Genomic DNA, 25,597 nt, shown 5'->3' on the forward strand with positions numbered 1-25,597 from the left:
TGAAATAAATTGTAATATATTATAATGTAATGAAATAATGTGCATCCATTAAAAAGAATGAGAGAAGATTAACATGTATTGATAAGGAATAATTTGCATGATATATTCAAGTGAAAACAAAGAAATAAACAAGAAGCTTGATAGGACAGTTGACCCTTGAACAATTGGTCGTTAGGGGCACCTACCCCCTCAACACAGTTGCAAATTTGCATATGACTTTTGACTCCCCCAGAACTTAAAAATCAATAGCCTACTGTGGATTGGAAGCCTTACTGATAACATACACGGTCAATTAACACATACATATTTTGTGTGTTATATGTGTTATATACAATATTCTTAAAGTAAGTTAACATGTTATTAAGAAACCATAAGGAAGAGAAAATACATTTACTATTCATTAAGTGGAAGTGGATCATCATAAAGGTTTTCATCCTCATCATCTTTACATTGAATAGGCTGAGGAGGAGGAGGAAGAGGAGGGGTTGGTCTTGTTGTCTTGTGGGTGGCAGAGGTGGAAAAGAATCCATGTATAGGTGGACCCACATAGTTCAAACCCATGTTGTTCAAGGGTCAACTGTATATATAATATGCTGCACACATGCATGCACACATATATACACTTCCTTAGAAGTTCATAGAGCATCTCTGAAAGACTATCAGAGGAACTGCTGACAGTAGTTATAGGCTGGGCACAGTGGCTCACAGGTGTAATCCCAGCACTTCGGGAGGCCGAAGTGGGTAGATCACTTGAGCCCAGGAGTTCAAGACCAGCCTGGGCAACATGGTGAAATCCTGTCTCTACAAAAATATACAAAAAATTAGCTGGGCATAGTGGTGCACACCTGTACTCCCAACTATGCAGGAGGCTGACCTGGGAGGATTGCTTGAGTCCAGGAAGTTGAGGCTGCAGTGAGCCATGATCACACCACTGCACTCCAGCCTAGGCAACAGAGTGAAACTCGTCTCAAAAACCAAAACCAAAACAAAACAAAAAGCACAGTGGTCATATCTGAGGAGCACAGTGGTCATATCTGAGGAGAGGAACTGGGACTTGGAGTACAAGAATAGGAAGTAAACTCTTCTCTGGGAGCTTTTGTGTTCTATATTATAGTTTATATTTATTTTTCCCATGTGCATTTTAAAACCATTACGTTAAAATACAAAAAGTGCGAGGACAGTAGTGTATTAGAAGGCATACTATACTGGTGGTCAGTTGACCTGAGCTGTAGTTTGTTTTTGTTACAAAGTCCCGTGATCTTTCCAGAACTCAGTGTCCTCTTCTGTGAAATGTGGACACTGACCTAGCTGGTCTCAAAGGCCTCTTTCAATTTTAACATTCCCCCATTCCATTGACTAACACAGAGATACTTTTATTGCAGAAGTGCTTCGGTCAGGCAGTATCTTTGAAAATAATTTGGCCAATGAAAGCCCTGGCATTGGATGAAAGTGCTAGCTGCTGGGAATGCTACCCCTCCTTTTGGTTCTCTTTCAAGTCCTTCAGGTATTACACTGTGCTTTCCCTGAGACAATAAACTGAAACAACTGATTTCTTTAGCTTCACAGTTTGAAACTGTGGCTTTTAATATAACCTCACATTTGAAATAGTTTAGGCCTGTTTTTCTTTAGGATCGGGTAGGTTTAAATCTCTGACAGATTGACCGAATCTCATTACCCCCTATTATACTATACAATGAAAGCTTATTTCCTAAGTGTTTCCACATCTTATGCTCACATTCACATAGATCTAAGTGGCCGAAACATTTAACTAAATGGACTATTCATACAATCTTATTTCCGGGCTGGTCATCTATGTCAATGATAACAGTAGCATTCATCGCATGGCTATGAATCTGAATCTTTTAAAAAAAAAAGAGAGAGAAAGAATAATTATTTAAATCTAAACTATGCTCAGACTAGTGATTTAAAAGCTTTTTTAATTAAAAAGTAATTTAAGTTCATTTTCAAAGGTTCAAACAATACAGAAGTGTATAAAGTAAGAATTGAAAGTCTCTTCGCTGCTCTAATCTCACTCCTCAGAGGTGATCACTGGTAAGTATGGTATATATCTTTTCAGGTACACATACACACACACACACACACACACACACAAACTTCACTTTTATAATAATGAGATTCTACTGAACACGCTGTTCTACAATTTGTTTTTGTACTCAGCAATATGTTGTTCTTGGGGTACACAGAGCTGTACCTCACTCTTTTTTTTTTTTTTTTTTTTTTTGAGACGGAGTCTTACTTTGTCACCCAGGCTGCAGTGCAGTGGCACGATCTTGGCTCACTGCAAGCTCTGCCTCCCAGGTTCACGCCATTCTCCTGCCTCACCTCAGCCTCACAAGTAGCTGGGACTACAGACGCCCTCCACCACACCCGGCTAATTTTTTCTGTTTTTTAGTAGAGACAGGGTTTCACCGTGTTAGCCAGGATGGTCTCGATCTCCTGACCTCATGATCTGCCCGCCTCGGCCTCACAAAGTGTTGGGATTACAGGCATGAGCCACCGCGCCCAGCCTACCTCATTCTTTAAAGGGCTATAAACTATTCAATCACGCTGATGAACTAGCATTTATTTACATATTTTCTCAGTGTTGGACATCTAGAGTTAGTTTCCATTTATATGTTGTGAGAAACCATGTTGTATTGAACTTAGACATTTGGCTAGAAGTTTTATAGAATGTTTTCCTTGAATTAGGGTTCTAGGCACTTCCTATATGCCAGGCACCAGTGTAAACACTTTACAAATATCAACTTGTAAAATTCCCATGACAACCCCATGAGTTATAGATACTATTATTATCTCAGTTTTGCAGATGATAAACTTAGGCTCAGAGAGGTTAAGCAACTTGTTTGAGATCTCATGGTTCTAACTGGTAGAGCCAGGATTGGAATCCAGGATCTCTGAATCCAGAGTCTGTCCTTAACTCATATGCATTCTGCTTCCTCATAGGATAGGTATATTTGGAATCTTGATAGATACTGCCAAGTTGTCCCTGAAAAAGGTTCTATCAATTTATATTTCCACAAACTGCATTTGAGTGTTCGCCCATTTTCCTGTTTCATTACCAAACCCTATGTCCTCACTTTTAAATTTTTTTGCCAATTTGTGGTTGGAAAAATAGTATCAAATTATTGTTTTAACTGACAATTAATGCGCTATTAACATTTGTAATACTTAACTTTTATTAGACCTGTACTACAATAAAATACATAAAAGAATTCTTCATCATTTCCAGATTATCATCCCAGAGCCCTGAAGCCCACACACAGCTTCTTCAGGAAATGCTGACAACATGGTATACACATGGCTTCCATGTTTGTCGTGGTTCCAAAGTTTGCTTTTGAGTTTAATTTCTTTCTTTCTTTCTTTCTTTCCTTTATCGGCTAAACTCCCCCCATAGGACCTGAGTGAGCAGAAGGCTTTTCAGAACAGCCTGAACTATTTCTTGAGCAGTTTGGGAACTCATTTCTAAAGCAGTCCTCGGATTCACACAACATAGTTTGTGACGGAGTATGCCCAGAGCAGGTAGGAAAGGCAAAACAGCATTTTGACTCTGAGGGATTTAGCAGAAAGATCTGACGCAACAAATAAAAACTCTTTTAAAGGTTCAGTCAAGTTTGTTCCCATCACTTTCCTCTGGAATGCCCAACAGGCACATGTTTTGTCAATGAAAATTGTTTTCAATCTCATTGATGTTTTGTTTGGCAAGATTTCTTTGAACAATTTCTTATTAATCATCTATAATTTTTCACTTCTGACATTGTTATCACCAGTGCTTTCAGTAACTGCATATTTATACAACAGCCAAACTTCAACCTGTATTCAGTTTTTATCTGTTTCTTGGGAATGTAATTTGGAAAAAAAGTTACCAATATATTTACAACAAAATTTCAGATCTTCAACATTACAGAAGGTAAGAAATGTGAACCCAATGGAATTCTTCTATCATCCTTATTTTGTGAGATCTAATTACTGTATACTCACCTTCCCAGTCATGTCACATTAGCTTTCTCCCTGTCTTTGTGGCTTGTAGATTTCTGTCTCCAGGGGCATGGTTTGCATTGTGGTGATCCAGATATGGATAAGGCAACACCCTGTGTCTTAATAGGGTCCTGCCTCCCAAACAAATAATTCACTGTGGCTCTAAGATTGTGTCTTTCTGCATATGCCAACTTAAGCTGTTTTAGCCAAACCACCTTCTGCATAGGCCTAATAAAAATACCTTCAGGGCTAGATGAAGGTGTTTGGCATGTATTTTTTTCCATGGTGGGGGCAACATTGGGCAGTGCTGCCTCCCTGGCTGTGAGCAGCTTGTGGGTCCTCAGGGACCGTTTCACTGGACTTCAGCTTAAACATTGTTTATACATGGCCATCGATTTCCTTGACCAAGAGCTGCCATTCCAGTGGAATTAGCCATATCTGCCATGCACTAGCACCCCTCCTCAACCAGGTGGTAAGCACAGGAGATGAACTGGTGTTAGGAGAAAAAGCCATACTGATGGTCTAGTGCAGTGGGATCGCCAGGGAACTTGTTAGAAATGCAATTCCCTGGCCCCACCCTACATCTCTGGGTGATTTGGGTGTGGGCCACAACATTTGAGAACTGCTGCGCTAGCTTAATACATGAGAATCTTCCACTTTATTGTTTTATTTCCATATTTGTATATCCCTCTCTTCCCCTTTGACATTTTCTGTCATGGTTTTGCTTTCTAAATGTCTTTGAGCTGTCTTGTTGATGGGGGCGCACCCTGACTAATGGCGTGTTGGCAAAGGTTTAACAACAGGCTCCAGAGGAGGGCGGACTTGAAGTGGAGCCTTCAGGGGGCAGTGTGAGGGGTGCTGATTTCAAACAACTCATCTGGTATTACTGAACATGAAGTTGGGAAGAGATGTGCATAATTGAAGTGGGTGAGAGCCAGTCCAGCACCCTGTGGAGAGGTACCAATAATTCTGTAGGTATTTGCTCAAATTTAACTCAATGGGGGTTTAGATTGGGTTTACATTGAGTCATTAGTTGCAGGTCATTTGTTGAATCATTGAATACTTTTGGTTGTTAAGGTGACTGAAATACTCGGTTGATGTCCTTTAAGATCACTGAAAATATTTAAAATCAGCTTACATATGGCATTTTGGAAATGCCACAAACGTAATAGATTAAAACCCACAACTATATTTGCTGCCTTTCCTATGCATGTCCTGTCAAAATTATTTTTGGTGGACTGTAAGCCCTAAAACAACATGGACCTTGTTTTGCTCTCCATTCTATTCTCATTACTTATACTCAGCATTGTTTAAAAAAAAAGTTTATTGATGTAATAAATGTGTAGTTGAGGGAATAATGTAATAAATGTGTACTGCCATAACAAACTACTACAGACTAGGTGGCTTAAGCAACATTTATTTCCTCACAACTTTGGAGGCTAGAAGTCCAAGATCAAGGTGTCTGCAGGTTTGGTTTCCTCTGGGAACTTTCCCCTTGGCTTGTGGATGGCCATCTTCCACCTGGGTCTTCACAGTCTTCCCTTTGTACATGTTTGTGTCCAAATTTCCTCTTCTTTAAGGACATCAGTTGTATTAGTCTGTTCTCATGCTGCTAATAAGGACATACCAGAGACTGGGTAATTTATAAAGGAAAGAGGTTTAATGGACTCACAGTTCCACATGGCTGGGGAGGCCTCACATCACGGCAGAGGGCAAGGAGGAGCAAAGTTATGTCTTACATGGATGGCGGCAGGCAAGAGAAGAAAATAAGAGCCAAGCGGTTTCCCCTTATACAACTATCAGATCTTGTGAGACTTATTCACTACCACAAGAACTGTATGAAGGCCAGGCATGGTGGTTCACGCCTGTAATCCCAACAGTTTGGGAGATAGAGACATGTGGATCACTTGAGGTCAGGAGTTCAAGACCAGCCTGGCCAACATAGTGGAACCCCATCTCTAAGAAAATACAAAAATTACCTGGGTGTTGTGGCATGTGTGTGTAATCCCAGTTACTTGAGAGGCTGAGGCAGGAGAATTGCTTGAACCCGGGAGGCAGAGGTTGCAGCCAGCTAAGATCACACCACTGCACTCCAGCCTGGGTGGCAGAGCAAGACTCCCTCTCAAAAAAAATAAATAAATAAGAATGGTATGAGGTAAACCGCCCCCATGATTCAATTATCTCTCACCAGGTCCCTCCCACAACATGTGGGAATTATGGGAGCTACAATTCAAGATGAGATTTGGGTGGAGATACAGCCAAACTGTATGACCAGTCATATCGGATTAGGTCCCACCCGAATAACCTCATCTTAATATATTACTTCTTTAAAGACTTTATCTCCTCATACAGTTATATTCTCAGGCACTGGAGGGTTAGGACTTCAACATATGAATCTGGGGGAGAGGGGAGACATAATTCAGCCCATTATAGTAATGATCAAAACTTCTATATTTTGAGGATCTAATAGCATAAGGAAAAAACAAAACATCAATTGTGTATTAGAAGTATATTACACATGTACATTTATGTTTACCTTGATATGATAACTTGCATTGATACAACCTTATCTAAGAAGTGACAAACTAATATTTTATAGATTGCAAAAGTGTCTCTCCCACCTCTCTCCTCATCTCATAGTGCCTTATTTTTGATGCATGAGGTTTTTTTCCTGCCAAATGAGTTAGAAGAGTGGAAGAGATGGAAATGTAGTTTGCATATAGGTATTATGCAATTAGATATTGAAATGTGTGTACACATACTATATATATAACATATATGTATGTTGTGCTGTAAGAATAAAGTGTGGGAACTTCATCCTAGCACATACTTTCACTTTAAGGAAAATATCACTGGGGAGGTTCAATTGCAAAAGTCTGATCTTCTCACATTTCTGAGATTTTTTTTGATCTGATGACTATAAGAACAGCAGAGAAGTTCAAAGTGTGGAAAGCTTATAGAGCCTTTGGGGTGTCATTTTCTTGGGAAGGAGTAGGCTCCAAAGAATCTAGAACTTTCTGGGTTGAGACATAACTCCACTGTAGTCTTCACTCTGACCATCTATGAAGAGGGCATCACAACACCTGACTTCAGGCCAGCTTCTTGTTTTTTCCTTATTAATACTCTGTCATCTTAAATCCTGTGGTGACATGAGTGAATCATTACACAACACTTTGATTTTACACTATAGGTTTTTTTTTTTAGGGTAGGCGTAATTTTTTTGTTTCTTTTTGGGATTACTATCAGACTTTTAAAAATTATTTATTTTATTGCTTTTTAAGTTGGTGTTCCCTTTTGATCAGTCAGCTTTCCTTTAGAGATCCCCAGAATAATTTCAACATACCTTGAGGGCATATGTTCTTATAATATAATAGCATGACTAGGTGGTTATTGGCCACCAGCCTAGCACAGTAAGGCATACTGTTATTACACAATTACACACATCCTGGTGTGTGTCTTATTACGTAATTGTAATTCAAAGATGCTGCTGAAAGCAATTACATAAGTCTTATTCATTTCACAGGGAATCGAAAGGGCAGAAGTAAAGCAGAGCCAAGCTCCTAGGCATTGAGGGCAGCCATTCTTTATTTATTTTTGAGACAGGGTCTCAATCTGTCACCCAGGCTGAAGTACAACGGCGCAATCTCAGGTCACTGCAACCTCTGCCCCTGGGGCTCAGGCGATCCTCCCACCTCAGCCTCCCAAGTAGCTGGGACCACAGGCGTGCACCACCACACCCAGCTATTTTTTTGTATTTTTGGTAGACATGGGGTTTTACCATGGGTTGCCCAGTCTGGTCTTGAACTCCTGAGTTCAAGGAATCTGCCTGCCTCGGCCTTCCAAAGTCCTGGGATTACAGGTGTGACCCACTGCGCCCGGCTGGGCAGCCGTTCTTTAGATGGTATGTTGCATCTCTTGATAGAAGATTAGGTGACCATTCTCAGGGGATTGAATTGTCACATTTTGACCTTCTTATCCAACATTTCTTTTTTTCCCAGACAGCAAGCAGCAGTAGCAGCACCTGTAATTTGTCGTTTTATATTTACTTTTAAGGTTTTCAATAAAGTAAAATGGAGTGATACAGTGATGATATTCTCTGCCTCTCTAGGAGGACTTTGAATTCTTATTCTATGTGTCCAGGGGTGTGACACATCTAGAGTAAATAAAATAAACCTTACCTACTCCAAGTATAATAGAAACCTAAAGGACAGGGCAAGGAGAGTTGCTTCTATTACTCAGTGCAGCTCTCAGAGTCAGATAGCAAGGACCACTGGTTATACACATTGGGATTCCCTAGTGTCAGACTATCCCTTAAGGTTCTCTTCTGTTGAAGGTTTTTGCATAGTTGTGCACTTCTGTAGAGGGGCTGGAAACTCCGCCAGGTAGGAATTTTTCAACCTGCTCTATGGAGGTTGTCCAGTTGAGGATGCATTTGTGTGGCTTCTCCTAAAACATATCAAGGAGCCAATACTCATTTTTTTTTTTAATGGATGACTTGAGAAAGCAAGCTGCTGCTTCTTTCCTCTTTTTCCAATTTCTTCTCAAATCCCAAGGGAGCTTTGAATATCACTGAGTTACTTGGCAGGTTAGTGTCAGGTGAATATTACAAGAATTTGGTTTGGAAAGAGTAGGCTGTCTTCCTATGTGATAAGGAGTCCCTAGATACCAGTGCCTTCTCTTGAGAATGCAGCTAAACACACCCACAATTGTGCCTCTGTGCAGGGGATATCCCAAGTCACCGAAAAGAGAAAGCAAAGCATGGAACCAGCTATTGAGTCTGTAATTTTATTGTGAAAACTTGGTACCAGTGTGATGGTAGATCATAAGTTTCTTGAGGACAAGGAGTGTGTCATTAATTTTGTGTCACCAAGGCCAAGCCCAGGATTTGATATATAGGAGATCTTTAAAATATGGTCCCTGCAATGGTTAATTTTATGTGCGACTTGGCTAGGCCCTGTATAGGGCCCTTTGACCAGATATTTGGTCAAAGATGTCTGAGTATTGCTGCGAAGGTATTTTTTAGAAGAGATTAACATTTAAATCATAGACTGAGTAAAGCAGCTTAGCCTCTGTGATGGTTAATATTATGTGCCATAATGTGAATGGACCTCATCCAATCAGTTGAAGGTCATGAGGAAAAGGCTGACCTCCACTGAGGAAGAGGAAATTCTGCCAGCAGACTGCCTTTGGACTCAAACAGCAACATCAGCTCTTCCCTGAGTCTCCAGCCTGCCCACCTACCCTGCAGATTTTGGACTTACCAGCCTCCATGATTGCATGAGCCAATTCCTTATGAATGAATGAATGAATGTCTTCAACATCTTTGCTTTACTCTGATGCTCTCCCCTACCCCCACAATTCCAATGAAGTGAGGAAAACTATTTTGCCAAGTCAAAACTTTGGATCCTTGCCCTAAAATCCCAGAGTCTTCCCTTTAAACAGAGTGAAAGCCCTGATACTGACAAGGATAAGACAGGGGAAAGATAATTTGGGGGGCGGGGGTGAGGGAGGAGAAGAATTCACCAACTCCCCTCAAAATCTTTGATTTTATATTTACTGTTAATATCCACTGTAAAAACCACTGGCTTGATTTAAATATCTTGTTGGTTTCCCAAGCCCCATCACCACCACCACCACCAGCTCACCCTGCCAAGGCCTGAGAGGCTGAAGACCACTTTTCAGCCTGATGTGATTTCTAACAGCTGAGATATTAAAACACTGAAAAACGGGGTTTATAATGGAAATGCTGACAGACTATTAACTATAGCAGCACAGCTCTAATAAATGGAATGGCCTGTCATAATCTCTAGTTCATAAATATGCAAATACAAGACTGGGGATTTGCTCCAAAGGATGTCTCTATAATTTTAACTGACCTTTACTGATACCAAATGAGCCTGTTGCTTCTGTTTTTGTACATTGGATATAAAGTACAGGAAATCCAGCCGCCTGTCGGCCTAAAGTATATAAAGTTTAAACTGCCAGCTACTAAACTCCGGGCTCAGATTCCATTTCTCTTCACATTCACACTCTTTATTGACATTTTCATTTTTTTTCCCCAGGGGGTGGAAGCTGAGTCGGGGGGAAATCAAACATTGTTCATCCCCCTTCCCCCCCACATTACTTCCACATGTCGCAGCGCCTGCCCAGCCAAAATTCATGGATTGCCTCAAGGACAAACAGGCCATCTACACTGAATTATAAATTTGAGTTTTATCCAGTTTTCTGCTTTTGGACCAAATGGGCAGCAAATCCAGTGACTTCATATTTAATAACCTAGATGTCATTTGTCCTGTGTCTTTCAGCACAGAGTAAAGAATTGGATGGCTAGCAGTTTTGCAGATTTTTTCCCCCTAATTATTTTAAGCTATTCAGCCTGGTATTCGAACTATTGATGCAGAGCCAAATTGCCAGCAGGGGAGAGATCTGTCCAATCCAGGAGCTAAATGAGTCACTGAGAGTCAATCTGTTTTTCCCTTGCTGCTGGGGTTTCCTCCGGCCCTGGCCTCTCTCTCTCTGCTCCAGTTGCTCACAGAGCTGCAGGCTCAGCCCTCGTTGGCGCCCATTGCCTCCCATTCCCCTCCTCAGCCCTGCTTGCTGCAGCTGTTGATGAGGTCTGACCGGCTGGCTGCGGAGATTCAGGGCCTCAATCACACTGTAGTTGAGGCCGTGCTTTGACAGAAAATGAAGACATCTTTGCCTTGTTGCATTTGCTTCTCCAGTAATACATCAGGTATCTGGAGAGGAAGGCCCACAAGCAGAGTGTGTTGTTGGGGTACAATGCCAGTTCATCACTTTCCGCTGTCCAGTTTTCAGAGTGCTCTTCTACTTTTCCTAAGTCCAAATGGAATCCTTGGAGCCAGAATCCTGCATGTGGTCATAAAATAATAAAAATAAAGGTCTGTGGATATGCTGGAGGTAGTGGCAGGGCGGAATGCCACAAACATAAGCCAGGCCTGCTGGAGCAGTCGCTCTTCAAGCATTGGAGAAAAATTCACAGCGCTTCTAATAACATATATATATTTTTTCCAGTAGAAACATTTTATTTCTAACATTTACTTAAAAACAAAATTCTTGTATTCTTCATGTAGGGTCAGTATTCAATTACACAAAAATAGGCAGCCAACTTAAGAACTGTATATAAGATTAAGACAACTGGTATTTCATGGTAAATGATTAAATTAGCTAACACAGTTATATCCTGAACTTTGCCATTAGGACTGACATTTTTGTTCGATGTGCATTGAGGATTGTGGGTAATCTAAACTGGTATGAGCTTTTTCTCTTTGAAACTCAAACAGAATTAAGGAACAGTATTCTCTGCAAATGGAATACGGAGTTTGAGAACAGCCACAAAAAATTCTCTTGTAGTAAGCTGAACCGCCCTAGGAGTACTCAGGAATTAGAGGACTCAGGAATTAGAGAATTACAGAACTGGAGAAATGAGGGGCATGGATAGGAGGGAGAGAAAAATTGATTAATTGATTTACTATAATTTTCAAATGGAAGTATGTGGGAAAATAAGACAAAACAAGCAGAGTTGTTTTTCACAGTGAAGCCTCAGAGGGGTGAAAGCTTTGTTCCTCTGGGTAGCAAGTTCTATTTCCACACTTCCGACTGCATATTCCATATTTATGCTGATTTTTGGTCTCTCGGTTCGTAGCTTGCTAGGTGGCAAGGGCAGTTAGAGAAAAAAAAGGCAGATTTATGAAACACAGAAAAATTTCTCACTGAAATCAGGCTTGGATTTGTGAATCACTTGTTTTTTTTCCCTGTGGTCACTCCTGATGAGGTCAACTGCTTCAATCCTTTAGGTTTTGTAGAGGGGTTTCCGGATTCCAGGAGTCCCAGAAGGTCCGGGGAGCACTCCCCACATTTTAGCCAGAAGTAATTAACTAAAACATAAAGGCTCCACTTTCTCTTTTCACATTTTGAGCCACAGATCATCTAATTCCAAGCTTAAGACATCAGATTTCAGATCATTAGTGCAAAGCATCTTCCACAGGAGGCAATAAAATGTCACTTTATATAACTCGGCTACAGTTACACTGCTTTCAGAAAGCAGGAATCTCTCTGAAAAGAAATTTACATGAAAACAGTCGCATTGTTTGAGAATTTATGCAAATGTTGCACAAAGGAGTTTGACAGTGATTTTAAAAACTTAAATCTTTATCACTGCCTCAAAGATATCCTGAAAAACTTAGTTACCTCTAAAGAATTCCATTGCACTTATTTTTTAAATGTCTATAATATAGAGTTGTTTTAAAAATTTTCCCTAAACTCCAAACTTCTTCCTCAGCTTCAAAGCCTTCTATAATGAATATCCTACAGAGAACCTAGTGCATATTGGTTTAGCACTTACTAGGATCACTCATTACTAGTTAAGAAAATTGAAGATAACAACCATAGCGCCAAGTATTTTGAACAACATAAAATGTTTCTGCCGTGGGTGTAGCTCTTAGGGACCGCATGGGGATATGTACCCCTCAGTGCTCAATCAGCACAAGATGAAGCTCTAAGTGTCTCAATCCATGTTGATTGCCTCTGAACTCCCCGGTGTTAGGAATCTGGATGTGTCCATTACTGCATTTTCAAACAATGAACTGCCTGCGCCAGGAATCTGATTTCTGTAGAAAGACATTAAGGGGCTGGGTGAGGAATAGGGTGTCAACAAAACGTGGTATTTTCCTTTGATTTTCACTTTCTTTAAATTCTTCTGCATTTACTACCTAGCGACTGTCTGGCATTGGTACCCTCAGTTTCTTTTCTTCTGCTTTTCCTCCTTATTCAGTGTGGAAGATGATCAAAGTATGACGTTTCTTCTACCCCAGAGGTTGGCATTTCTGCAGGCACAAATGAGCTTGGTTTTCAAGCACCAGTCTTTGAGCACAAGGAATTCCTTTAATGATCACGGGCTAGATAGACTTTGGAATCAGACTCTTTGAATTCCAGCTCTGCCATTTACCAACTTTGACACTTTGGGCAAGTCATTTTAACCTCTTTAAGCCTCAGTTTCCTTTTCTGTAAACAGGAATAATGATAACTAACAATAATAATAATAATCCTTTCTTATCAGTTAAAAATAAACTGAGCTGAAACTCCTATTTGTACGCTCTCAACATATATGTGTGTGCGAGTATATATTTGTTTTATATAGGTACTGATATACTATATGCAGTATGATGTAAATAATAAAATGCAAAAAATGTAAATTAAATAATAAGGTTACAAAATAAACAAAAACAAATAATTTAATATTTTCATTTTATCCTGCACAAATACTGGGAGCATTATTACTTCCACTTTTGAGAACCATAATGCATGTAGTGTGTTTAGCAGACTGCATAGCACCAAGTAGTACTCAGGATGTGTTAGGTTATTACTTATGTTCATGCCTAAGGAAAAGTTTAATTGGCGAAACTTCAGTCATTCTTGTGATGAAGAACATTCCGTTTCATTTTGGCTTCTTTTTTGACATGACTTTGCTCTTATATAAGTAGCAGAGAATGGCTGAGTTGTAAGTCAAACTCTTCCAACATGGAAGAAACTCATTGCACAGTTCTGGTCAGCATTTTTTTTTTCTGCTCAGGTGTGCTCTACATTCACAATTATTTTCCACAAGGTTTCCTGTTCAAAGGAGGATTGGTGACTTCCCTTCCTTCAGACAAGCAATGATGATAACATCGTTGTGTTCCCTTGTGTAGGTCTGGGGTGACGTTGGCTCCTTGAGAAATGAAAACTTTATCATAAGAATCTGTGAAAATGGGGAAAATGGGTAAATGAGGACAGATTCAAAATTGGAAGAAAACGGAAAAATCTCTGTTCTTTTTTTCTAATTGTTCTTTTAATGAAATCAGTACTGCCCTTTGGCATTAATGATCATATGCAAAAGGTAAGACACATTGATTTTGGATTTATTGTTGTAGCATGGAATATAAGTCTAGATATTTGTATAAATATTCTTGGTAGAGATACTTCTAATTTCACACTCATTTATTTGTTCTTCCTAAGCATTGGTATATATGCTTAGCACTTACATATATGTCAGACACTGTGCTACTTTGAGTGTGAATTTATCTTCTGAACAAAGAGAAGCAAACCAAGGGAAATCAGGAAGCAAATCTAGCAAATCAGAAGAAAATCTTGCAAATCAGGAACCCTGGATTTGCTAGAAAATTTAATGTGAACCAAGTGGTGATTAATCTCACAATTAAAAATTAGTATCAACCTTTCTTCTTGGAAGATCACTTCTTTTTTCTTTTCTTCTTTTTTTTCTTTCTTTTTTTTTTCTGAGACAGGGTCTTGCCCTAATGCCCAAGCCGGAGTGCAGTGGTGCCACCAGAGTGAGAGGTGAAGCCAACGGGACTTCCTGGGTCCAGTGGGGACTTAGAGAACTTTTCTGTCTAGCTAAAGGATCCAAAACACACCAGTCAGTGGTCTGTGTCTAGCTAAAGGATTGTAAACGCACCGATCAGCACTCTGTAAAATGGACCAATCAACCAATCAGCACTCTGTAAAATGGATCAATCAGTGCTCTGTAAAATGGACCAATCAGCAGGAAGTGGGCGGGGCCAAATAAGGGAATAAAAGCTGGCCACCAGAGCCAGCAGTGGCAACCTGCGAGGGTCCCCTTCCATGGTGTGGGAGTTTTGTTCTTTTGCTCTTCACAATAAATCTTGCTGTTGCTCACTCTTTGGGTCCACACTACCTTTATGAGCTGTAGCACTCACTGCAAGGGTCTGCAGCTTCATTCCTGAAGTCAGTGAGACCATGAACTCACCAGAAGGAAGAAACTCCGGACACATCTGAACATCTGAAGGAACAAACTCTGGACACACCATCTTTAAGAACTGTAACACTGCAAGGGTCCACGGCTTCATTCTTGAAGTCAGTAAGACCAAGAACCCACCGGAAGGAACCAATTCCAGACACAAAAGCTCACTGCAGCCTCAGCCTCCTGGGCTCAAGTGATCTTTCCACCTCAGCCTCCTGAGTAGCTGGGACTACAGGCACATGGCACTATGCCCTCCTAATTTTTAAATTTTATTATCTTCTGTAAAGATGAGATCTCACTATGTTGCCCAAGCTGGTCTTGAGCTCTTGGGCTCAAATGATCCTCTCGTCTTGGCCTCCCAAAGTGTTGGGATTACAGGCATGAGCCACCGTACCTAGCCTTGGAAATTCTTTTATCACCTGAAATGTAAATGCTTGGCAAAAATCTTAAAATAATTTTTAAAATCAAGGAATCAAAGGCAGAATAGAAATTTGCATTAATCTTGACAAAAGTACTCAGTAAGTACTCAGTATTTTAATTCTGCTTTGGTTATTCTGGATCTACTGGGTGTCCAGGCTTAGAGATTTCCTTTATGTTCAGCCTTTTCTCTTGGCTTCACTCTTCTTGAAGCATCAAATCTTAGTGTAGTCAATGGTGATGTGCATGTGTTTACATACTTTTTTTGTTCTTATTTCTGCACACAGAAAAGACCACATTTCCTGGTACTTAGCAGACTTGTGACTTTCACTAGCTAATGGGCTATAAACTGAAGTGGGGTGATGTTCATTCTGGTCCTAGGCATAGAAGAATGCTATGAGGTCCTCTTTGTCTTGTACAGTAGGGACATGACCAGATGGTGTAGTCACCTTCAACCTGAGTCCCTGAGGAACTACCTGGAGTTGCTCCTGGTGCTTGAGTAGCCCTAGGAGTAGAATATTTCACTAACTTGTGATGAGCATGTAGTGAAACAAAATAGAAACCTTTGTTTTGATGATCCACTGGGATTTTAGTGTTAATTTGTTACCTCAGCATAATCCAGTCTATCTTGAGAGTTGCAGGGTTTTTAGTTTTTATGTTTTTGTTTTTCCTAGAAAAAGCAGAGATGTCTAGATCTTTCTCTAAAAATATTCTACTCTGAGAAATTGTGAGCAAAGTACGAAGATTTAAAGCCATCAGGGGACTGCAGTGAGAGCAACTTATGAAAAGATCAAGGAAAAGAACTCAAATATTTGGAATAAACATACATGTCCTGCTGGTCAGGTGTGCACATTGGGGAGTCAACACTGCGTGGTGATTCTTTAAGGGATTCAACTAGGGAATTTGAATTTTGACAAGACTTTAACTTCATGAAAAATGAGGAAGGGTGCCCATTCAGGCTTTTAAAAGTGAGAAATAAAGGGTAACTTTTTAGTATGAGGTTTTCAGAACTTGAAAATAAAGAATTTGTACCACGAATATCTCTGGGAATGATGATCACTTAGGTCTCTGAGAAAAAGATCCAGAAGAGTGAACCACAATTGGAAGCAAACAGAACTTATCAACACAGGAAAGTCCAGAGGGAAAATAACATTTTGGGTAAGAGCTCTCCAGTGTGTATCAAAGAGCTCCTAGTGTAACATTTTTCGTCATCGAGCTAATCTGGCATTATACAGGATGAAATCATTTTCCTAAATTGCTAACTCAGAGTTGTCATGGAATAAAGCCCCTATGAGTAGAGTGGATATAATCAATATTCTAAGTTTGAAAGATAGTGACATTTCTGATTCCCCTAACGGCCTGGAAGTGGTGGTTGCATGGCAGGCTCTAAGGCTGACTTGTTGACCTGTGAGGCTCTTTACAATGTACTTTTAAGGCTGCTTTCTCCCTAATCTTAAACACTTGACCTTTGAGTCTGATATTCTTCAGTATTATTAGATTAGATGATTAGTTATTAAATATACTGTCTCCAGTAAATAGGTAATTGTGTAATGCAATGGCGCTCAGCCTTTCCAGGCCATGTTCCCATGACATTTAGAGTTAGAACACTGAGTCCTTTTGTAGTAGGAATCTTTAACCCTTTCTGTGGGTCGAAGAATGTACAGGGGTTTCCCTAGGTCTCAAAATCAGCTGACTGACGAAGGACAGTAAAAAATGTAGAGTGTCACATGTTTTTGAGAGCCATCGAATTCAAAGATCACAGAACTTTTATCACATTTATGCCCACATAATAAGACTGAGTAATATACCAAGATTTTCCCTGTGACAAGCTGGGTGTGATGAACACAATCTAGGTCCTTCCCAGGATTTATGTTGGGTGTTTGAGAAAAGCTTAAGCACTGTTTTGCAACCAAAAGCATGCAGGTGTTAAAGTTTGAAATGTCTCTATTGCTTCTTGCCAGATTTTGCCTTGCATGAAGGGATGGGGACGGAGAGGGGAGGAAGAATAGAGGGAGGGACAGGATCTAGCATGTTTTGATTCCTTAATGTGTGCAAAGCACAGTGCTAGGCATTTTACATATACAGATTCATTTAATCGTCCCCTAAATAGAAATAAAGTTTGTGTTATTAGTCCTCATTTTGCATTTAAGGAACCTGAGGCTCAGAAAAGATAAAGTTGCCTAAATCCAAACAGCCAGGGTAGTTGAATTAGAATTTGAACTTGAGTTCGAAGTGCTTATTCTTTTCAATGTCTCACAATGTCTTTATTTTATTAAGTGCCTACTACGTATACATAAGGTGTTACTCATGTTGGCAGAAAAGGTAAGATGGTCAGGAAAATCTAGGAATGAATTATCCATGTGCTGTTTTTTAATTCAGTGTTTTTGGTAGCACATTGTAAGGAACACAAAAGAAGTAATGAGACACAATGATCTCTCCTTAAATTAGAAGCCGTAACCTATTTGAGAAGGCAAAGCATCATGTATCAAACAATTCCTAAATTGGGTGCTATGAATGATAAGTCTAAAAGTTCCCAGAGGTAGAGGTAAGCATGGTATGGAGATGACTACTGAAAGCTGAGAGACTATGATCTTGTAAAATAGCCAGGATTTGGATAGAAAGGGCATTTCAGGTACACAGCATGGGAAGCCATGAACTGAGGCATGATGGTTTTGCAGAAAGACCAGCCTGGCTGGGGCGGAGGAGCTGACTGCTCTGATTGCCTTCCCCTGTCCTGGTCTGGACTGGTCCTCTGTGCTCCTCTCTCATTGCCTTTACCACACCCAGGTAATTAACCACATGTGATGTATGTGCATCCATCTCCCCCTGTGAATTCCTTGGGAATCCGGGCTGCCACCTATTCACCTTTTTATTCTCAGTGCTTAAAGCAGTCCATGGCGCCCATTAGGTGCTCCATAAATAATTGTGAAGTAGATGGATGGAAAGATGGGTATAGATGAAAGGATGTATAGTGGATGATACACTTAGGAAAAAAAAGGGAGCCAAATTGACACAGAGGCAGGAAAAATGTTAAGCCAGATATGACAGTAAAAAGTTCTTGATTGAGTGTGTAAACAAATACAAATAGTATTTATGAGTGGGTTAGAATGATGAAAGACTAGGAGAACTGAGGTGATAAGAGCATGCATCAGTGAAAGTGAGAATGAGGAAGAATGAGGAATTGATGTCAGAGAGTAGGGAGCAACCATGGGCTTTGGTTAGAGCTCTGATGGAAGGGAAAGGAGAGAATGGGCGTCCTCTAGGAAGAAATGTGGGGTGCAGGGAAAAGGATATTGTTTTAGGAAATAATGAGCACGCTTCTAGACACGTTGAAAAATCATAAAATAAGCTTAAATGATGATACTGAGTGTTAAGTTCTAAGAGGGGCACTCTTGGAAAGTTTAATTCATTAGCAATTAAGTATTTTGGAAAATATATGGAAAGAGGCTGGAAGTAGAGATGTGGATGGCTGGACAGAGTCAAGATTCTACCTGTTGCAGTCAGAGTCCAGATGTGTCTCGGGGTGAATGATTGCCTCACCAACTCCTGGAGATTATGGATTCTTCCTGGAAGCCACAGGAAGTTTGAGGTATGAAATGATCCACGTGACTTAATTCACCATGAGATTTCCTAAGGCCTTGATGTGGGATTTCAATCTCCCATTAATCAAACTAAATTAATTTTTGAAGCCTCTTGACTGATGATGAGTGAAGCCCAGACAAAGGCACCCCAATGGGCTACCAGTGCCTCAGATTTCTACCCTGCTTGACTTGACCGCGTGTGCATGCGCACACACACACACGCAATTAAGGTTAGGGTTGGGACAAAGAGAAAGGCCCACACAACACTTACATTTCTAGCCATTCTGAATTTCTAGCCATTCTAGATGGTCTTACGTCAGCAAAGGATCCTTGCACTCAACATTCAACCAAAACAAGGCTAGCGTTCTTATCATAGCACACCACACCCGCATAGAGACAAGAAACATTAACCACAGGACGCTCAACTCTCCTAAAGCCACCAGCCAAGCCCAAATCATGACTCAGAACTCCAGATCTCAGTCATTTCTTCTGCTCATGAAGGCATTCCTTTTTGAACTGAAAACAAACTCATAAATAAACATCTCCTTCCTCAGTGCCCCCAAATAACTTGATGGACAGAGAACTCTGTATTTTATAGGAAATGCTTGCAGATTTTTATGGTAAGTTTCCAAAAATAAAAGCACAAACATTTCTACTCACATATATTTGTTATGATAGCTACTGGTCCAAGTAGGAATACATATCATCCTGAAGGTAGAGAATGCACCAGGATCGGATCTTGCCCATTTTCATAAACACCATGGAGCATAGTTAGCTCAGAATCCTACTGAGTCCACTTGGCTTATTTATAGAGCTCAGACACACACTGGTGCATCAGGATAGTTTAAGGTTTGGGGAACAAGTTCCCTTACTGACAAATAGTATAATTAGGCGTAATGTCTTAAGCGAACATATTAGCTCGGGCTTTTAACAGTGTGCAAGCCTCAGCTTCCGCAATAACAACCTAATCTTGTGTGGGAGCCATCTCAGGCTTCACTTGAACACAGGCACTGTTGTCCACCCGCAGATAAAACTTGGAATGGTTTTATTTATATCGTCCTTGTTAGTCATGCAATCTGTGTGCAAACAAAACAACATTATTCTTATCTCCTTGGAAAGTTTAATTCATTAGCAATTAAAAACTGGTGCAGAAGAAGGGCCAGGCACCCAGAAAAGGCTCTTCCTAGCACAGCACACCCCAAAAGAGCGGCTTGTGGGAGCAACTTTCACTGATAACAGTACCGTGACATTTGCTGAATTGTTGCACAGCTTTGTTTTTAATAAATAGTTTAGCCATGTAAGGATTATGCCACTGTAATTAAATAAGATAATGTAGCCAACAATCTCTTCAAAAGTACCGTGTTGAAACTTGCTGTCCTCAGGCCCTCGCCAGAGCCCATTCCTGCTGTCTGCTCCCTGCCCCCTCCCTTGTCTGGCTTGTTTTTAGGGGAGGTTGCCTCTGGGTCAGGTTCCTTTGTTGTGACAAAGGCTTCTTAGTAGGAGGAATGACTTGACCCTAGAAGCTGGTTAAGGGCTACAGATTGAGTGAGTCCTATTTGGAACAGGGATGGGCCTAACAGTATTCTTTGCCATCTTAAGGTCAGGGAACTTAAGAATAGCAAACCTGGACTACTCTGTCAAAAAGTCATGCTCAGTCAGGCCTGATGGGGTGCTCCTGTAGTCCCAGCTACTCCGTAGGCTGTGGTGGGTGAATCGGTCGAGCCCAGGAGTTCAAGTCCAGGTTGTGCAACATAGCAAGACCTTGTCTCAAAAAAAAAAAAAAAAAAGTCATGTTCAATGCAAGATGTTAATAATAGAGGAAACTGTGGGAGTAGGGGTAGGGTAGGGAGAGGGTATATGGGAACTCTTCGTACTTTCCGCCTAAGTTTCCTGTAAACCTAAAACAACTCTAAAAGGTAGTCTATTATTAAAAACAAAAGCAAGTCAGGCTCACCCATGGCTCTGAGATGTGAGGGGCCAAGATTTATTTTTAAAAGACTTTTCTTCTTCTCCGTAAGAAGTTGAACACAAGGAAGCACTGAGATTTGGAGGGCTACACCCACGATAGGGAATTAGAAAGAAAACAGTCCCCTGGCTGCCTTCATTGGTGGCATTCCATTCATGTGGAAAGTGAGACTTGACCCAACTGATGGGACCTCTAGGTTTAGCACCACTTGAGCTTTTGTCTGACCCTGAAATAAACAATAAATCTACTCTTTAGTTTGGCATTGCATGCGTCAACTTGTTACTTAAATATTTTACTTTCAACTGCTTAACTTTATATAGGTCAGCCTCAGTGTTGTTGCAAATAATTTTTGCTAAAAATAATAAACAGTTTTGGAAATAGATTATATCTAAAACAAATAAGTTTAATGTAGAATAATACATCTTAGGGCTAGTGGGGACTTCAGTTATCATTTGGTGCAAATTTTGCCTGCTCTTAAATAGGCATGAAAGAGTTAAATAATGCAGCCCCAGCAAGGCAGGTAGTAGAAGTTTTTTAATCCCAGCTGCTGCCCCCGGGGATAAGAGGAAGAGATATTTGATAGTCCAAAGCAGAAAGTAAATATAGAGTAAATTACTTCCACGTAATTGGGGAGATTATTTCAAGTAGATTGCAACTTGGAAATGGATGGCTTCTTTTCAAAACCTAGGGTGACCTGAAAATTTCCCATCCTGGTTTCAAGGTGGCACCAAGGGAACGAGCAAGTCCTGGCTTTCAAGGGCAGCTATAGCTGATATATTTAGTAAAGTGAAAGCTAACATCTTTAATATTTGCATTACTCAGATCCGTGCAGTAGTTAATAGGAACAGAAATAGAAAGAGACATAGAAATGTGGCCAACAGAAAGACACTACCTTAAATGTTTGAGCTGTAAACTTTGGTAGATGGAAAACAGAAAACTTTTTGCAATTAATATAATTGCCCTTGCTCAAGGAAATAGTCAATTTGATTTGAAATGGGGTGGAAAAGCCTGGGAAGGGATCTGTGTGAGACACCTAAAAGAATTAGTGTACATTTTTCCACATAGTGGGCCAATTTTCCCATTCTTTGGTTTTAGTGCTCCCTTTTATAGTCAGTATGACCATGCACCAATCCTATTTCCAAGTGGTAGTCTTTCTGATATTTGTCTTCTCCTCTTTTTTTTTTTTTTTTTCAGATAGGGTCTCATTCTGTCAGCCAGGCTGGAGTGCAGTGGCACTATTATAGCTCACTGCAGCCTCAAATGCCTGGGCTCAGGCAGTCTTCCCACCTCTGCCTCCTGAGTAGTTGGGACTACAGGCATGTGCCACCAAGCCCAGCCAATTTTTCAGTTTTAAATTTTTTGTAGAGATGGGGGTCTTGCTATGTCACCCAGGCTGGTCTTGAACACCTGGCCTCAAGTGATCCTCCGGCCTCGCTCTCTCAAAGCTCTGGGATTACAGACATGAGCCACTGCACCTGGCTCTGTCTCCCCTTCCTATGTGTGTTGGCTCTAGAACAAGAGAAGCCTTGTTGAGATTCATGGCTGCCCCTTGCACCCCATCACCTCTCTGACTTTGGGCAAGTTGCCTGGTCTCTCTCAGCCTTTATTTTCTTTTTGTGAAATGGGGATAATAATAGTACTTGCCTCATAGGCAAAATGTTGTGAGAACTAAATGAGAAAATACATGTAAAGCTCTTGGCACTTAGGTCTTTTTATGATTTTGATGATAATCACACATAATAAATTATTTCTCACATCACATGCTGTTTAGCCTATTCACTGTTCTATTTTTCCTGAAGTCAGTTCAGTGTGTAGCATACAGAATTGAATAAAACACACCCGTTGTGACCTGATAGTGCAAAGTAAACTATCACCTCCTTCATTCTAGGTTTTATGTTTCTATTAATGCAGTCTAAAGGTAGGATATGAGTTGTTTTTGTTTATGTATCTTTTTTTTTTTTTTTTGCAGGGATGGGGAATGACTATCTTCAATTAAACTGCTCAGTAAAATCTCTCCTTTTGTGTGTTGTGCTTTAGTATTTAGTTTTGGATACTAGTGCAGGATCTTAAATTGATCCCATTACATGTGATTTCTTTAGTGTTAGTTCCTTTTCAAACCTGTATAAGCCATTCATTCATTCATTCATTCATTTTAGAAAGTCAAACATATATTTATCATGAGCCAGCACAGTGCCAGTTATTTGCCATATTCTAAGATTTTAAACATTCATTGGCATTTAAATTGTGCATGATTTCTATACCTTCATCTGAATTGTTGTGTAACATGTTTGGATAATACAGAGCTAAGGGCACAGGCTAAGAAATATCTTCAGAAACTTTCCTCTAGGCTCACCAGCACCCTTAGGGCACTGTCATTTAAATATTATGAATTCATCTTGTGTGGTATCATTTGGTACAAATTATTTTCCAACATGACCAGCAAAAAATCTTGAGACTTTCTCAGAATTCTTGTTCAAGTCAAGATTCACTATATCTTTCTAGTCACCTAACTCAGTATTCCTATCAAAACAAGATTAATTTGATATGATTTTTTTTAAAAAGTGAAATTAGGCTGGCTTGTTTCCTAATGGGCTCAGAGGACATATTCCCATTCCAGAACTTCGAAGAATTTAAGTGCAAACAGCACAGTGCCTAAAGCATGTCAGCTGTCTGTTTCGGATGCTCGTCCTACCACGTGTAGCATGGCGAAGACAGGAGTCAGAGGTTGGGAAGTTTAGCTAGGTGAAAAAGTCTGCCCTAGGGTATGCCCTTCCCACTACTGGAGAGCAGTTGCTTTACATTTTATTTTACCTAGCTTTTTGTAAATATTTCTCCCTTCCTGGGTTACTTGTGATCAAGGGGCATGGACTTACTCATCTCTTATAATTCCAATCAGTGCATGACACATCATAGCTGATCCTCAATTATGTTTTAAGTTAATGTACTCAAGGTTTATTTGTCAATTGAATGCCTAACCTATTACAATTAAGGAGAGAGAATACTACCCCCTTTCAGTCCAGGTGTATGGCAAATGGAGATGTCTATAGGTATTAGGACATCCCTAGAAACTTTCAGAAAGGCATTGGAGGAATGCCTCCTTAAACAGTATGAAACTCCAGTGATTAGCAATGGAGTCTAATGAATGAGAGGCAGTACAATGCCTTTCTCAAAATTTTGGGAAATTCGTGATCTTTTTCTCTCCTTTATCATTCCTAGGGTTTTGGAAATCTGGATTGTAGTGGGGCATTGTATGTTAAAAAATCATCTTCCCATTCTGATCTTTGCAAAGATTTTTCTGTTCCTTAAATTTGTTCAGGTTAAGAGATTGCAGATTGCTTCTGTGGACTTATTGAAGGTAAGTATTATCTCTTGATATTTGTATCTCCAGTGTCTGGCACAATGCTTGGCAGTAAGGAGGAACCCAATAAATGTTTGTTGGATGAATAAGTAATATTTGTGAAAGTGTTTTGTAGACTGTGAAACTTTGCACAAATGAAAGATCACAAGGATGATTGCTTACGAAGCTCAGAAATTGAAATGGAACTCTTTTCTTAATGTAACACACACATACACATTACACACATTTTCTCTTTGAATAGTGGCTGCATTGTTTTTAATGGAACACTGGGCTACTTTTAAACATTGAAATCAAAATGTACATGCCCACTTTTTATTAGTAGTTGCTCCATTTGCTCTTCCAGCTTTGGCTCGAAAACATCTGCTTGTATGCTTAGTATCACTGTCCTTGCTTACCCCCATCCCTTGCCTTCTCACCCATCTTTAGTCTGCCATATGGTCTTGACATAGATTTTCAACTGTTAGACTGTCAGGCTTTCAAGGATGCATTTTAAGAAATCAGTTTCTTTGAAAGCACTTGAACCAGAAGTCAAATGGCATGATGTAAACCAATAGTTTTTCAATGAAGAAATGAAAACCCTCAATAATTACAAATAAGGAATGTAACCTATTGACACCAATTTGGTTACACTGTATTGATTCCTACAAAAATATTATGAGAGAGTAGGCTACTTATACTCTACTGATCAGATTACAAGTATACTTAGTAAAGACAGAAATAGTATAGGCATAAAAGAGTTTACCTTAAAATGTCACCTGATGTTAGTTGTCCCTCACTGATTCAAGTAATTTCCATTATTCAGGTGGACCTGGCTGTTGGTGGAGATCCCTAGACTGCATGGGGCCATGGGCATGATCTGGAGACACAGTAGGTGAGTCCAGCATGTCAAGGGCAGATGACAATGAATGGAAAAAGCTGGTCTTGCTACTTTCTCAGTAACAGTGACTAGCAGTGTGTATGAAGAGATCAAAATTCTAAAAGTTCCCACAAATTTCTCAGTTTCCTATTTAGGGCTTCAGGTCTTTGGAGATATCTTCCAGATATGGTCTTTGTCTGTTTTCCTTATTCTTCTGTGAACTGGTATAAATGAAGGTGGGTAGGGTGGGGTGGGTGAGGCTTTGAGGCCTTCCATTTCATCTGAGCTAGATGTGCCAGGAGGAGGCCCCTGAGAAGCTCAGGCAGTTCCACATACGCCAGCTTCCGCACAGCTCAGCAGGACTTGACAATGATTGCACTGTGTGGCTTTCATCCTTCTGGGCAATTGGCAAATCCAAAATTTCTAGGTAGAGGCGTTTAGGGTGGCATTCTGGAGAGGAGGAAGGATCAAGGGCATTGCCTTGAAGCTGCTTTGCCTAACAAGCACCATTTTTAAACTTAGCTTTAATGCTTATTTTGACATATCTTGGAGTTAAGTACATGGACATTTTGGAGAGGAACCCTAAGGAAACTCCAAGTCACCCCTGGGTATTGCCAATAGAACCCAAGTGTGGTAAACACTTCAAAGC

At 40.2% G+C, this 25,597-nt stretch overlaps 1 long non-coding RNA gene across 1 annotated transcript in view; it reads left to right on the forward strand.

Moving 5' to 3' along the window:
- Window positions 1-487: 487 nt before the first annotated feature.
- Window positions 488-25,597, forward strand: part of LOC112208058 (uncharacterized) — a 36,013-nt gene continuing 10,903 nt past the window's right edge. Inside the window, exons 1-5 of the long non-coding RNA XR_008540238.2 lie at window positions 488-1,504; window positions 1,971-2,052; window positions 3,251-3,540; window positions 24,051-24,089; window positions 24,895-24,963. This is a non-coding gene — a long non-coding RNA (uncharacterized LOC112208058). The remainder of the gene's footprint in view (window positions 1,505-1,970; window positions 2,053-3,250; window positions 3,541-24,050; window positions 24,090-24,894; window positions 24,964-25,597) is intronic.

Source organism: Pan troglodytes, chromosome 1 (genome assembly GCF_028858775.2).
Source record: "Pan troglodytes isolate AG18354 chromosome 1, NHGRI_mPanTro3-v2.0_pri, whole genome shotgun sequence".
NCBI classification, from domain to species: Eukaryota; Metazoa; Chordata; class Mammalia; order Primates; family Hominidae; genus Pan; species Pan troglodytes.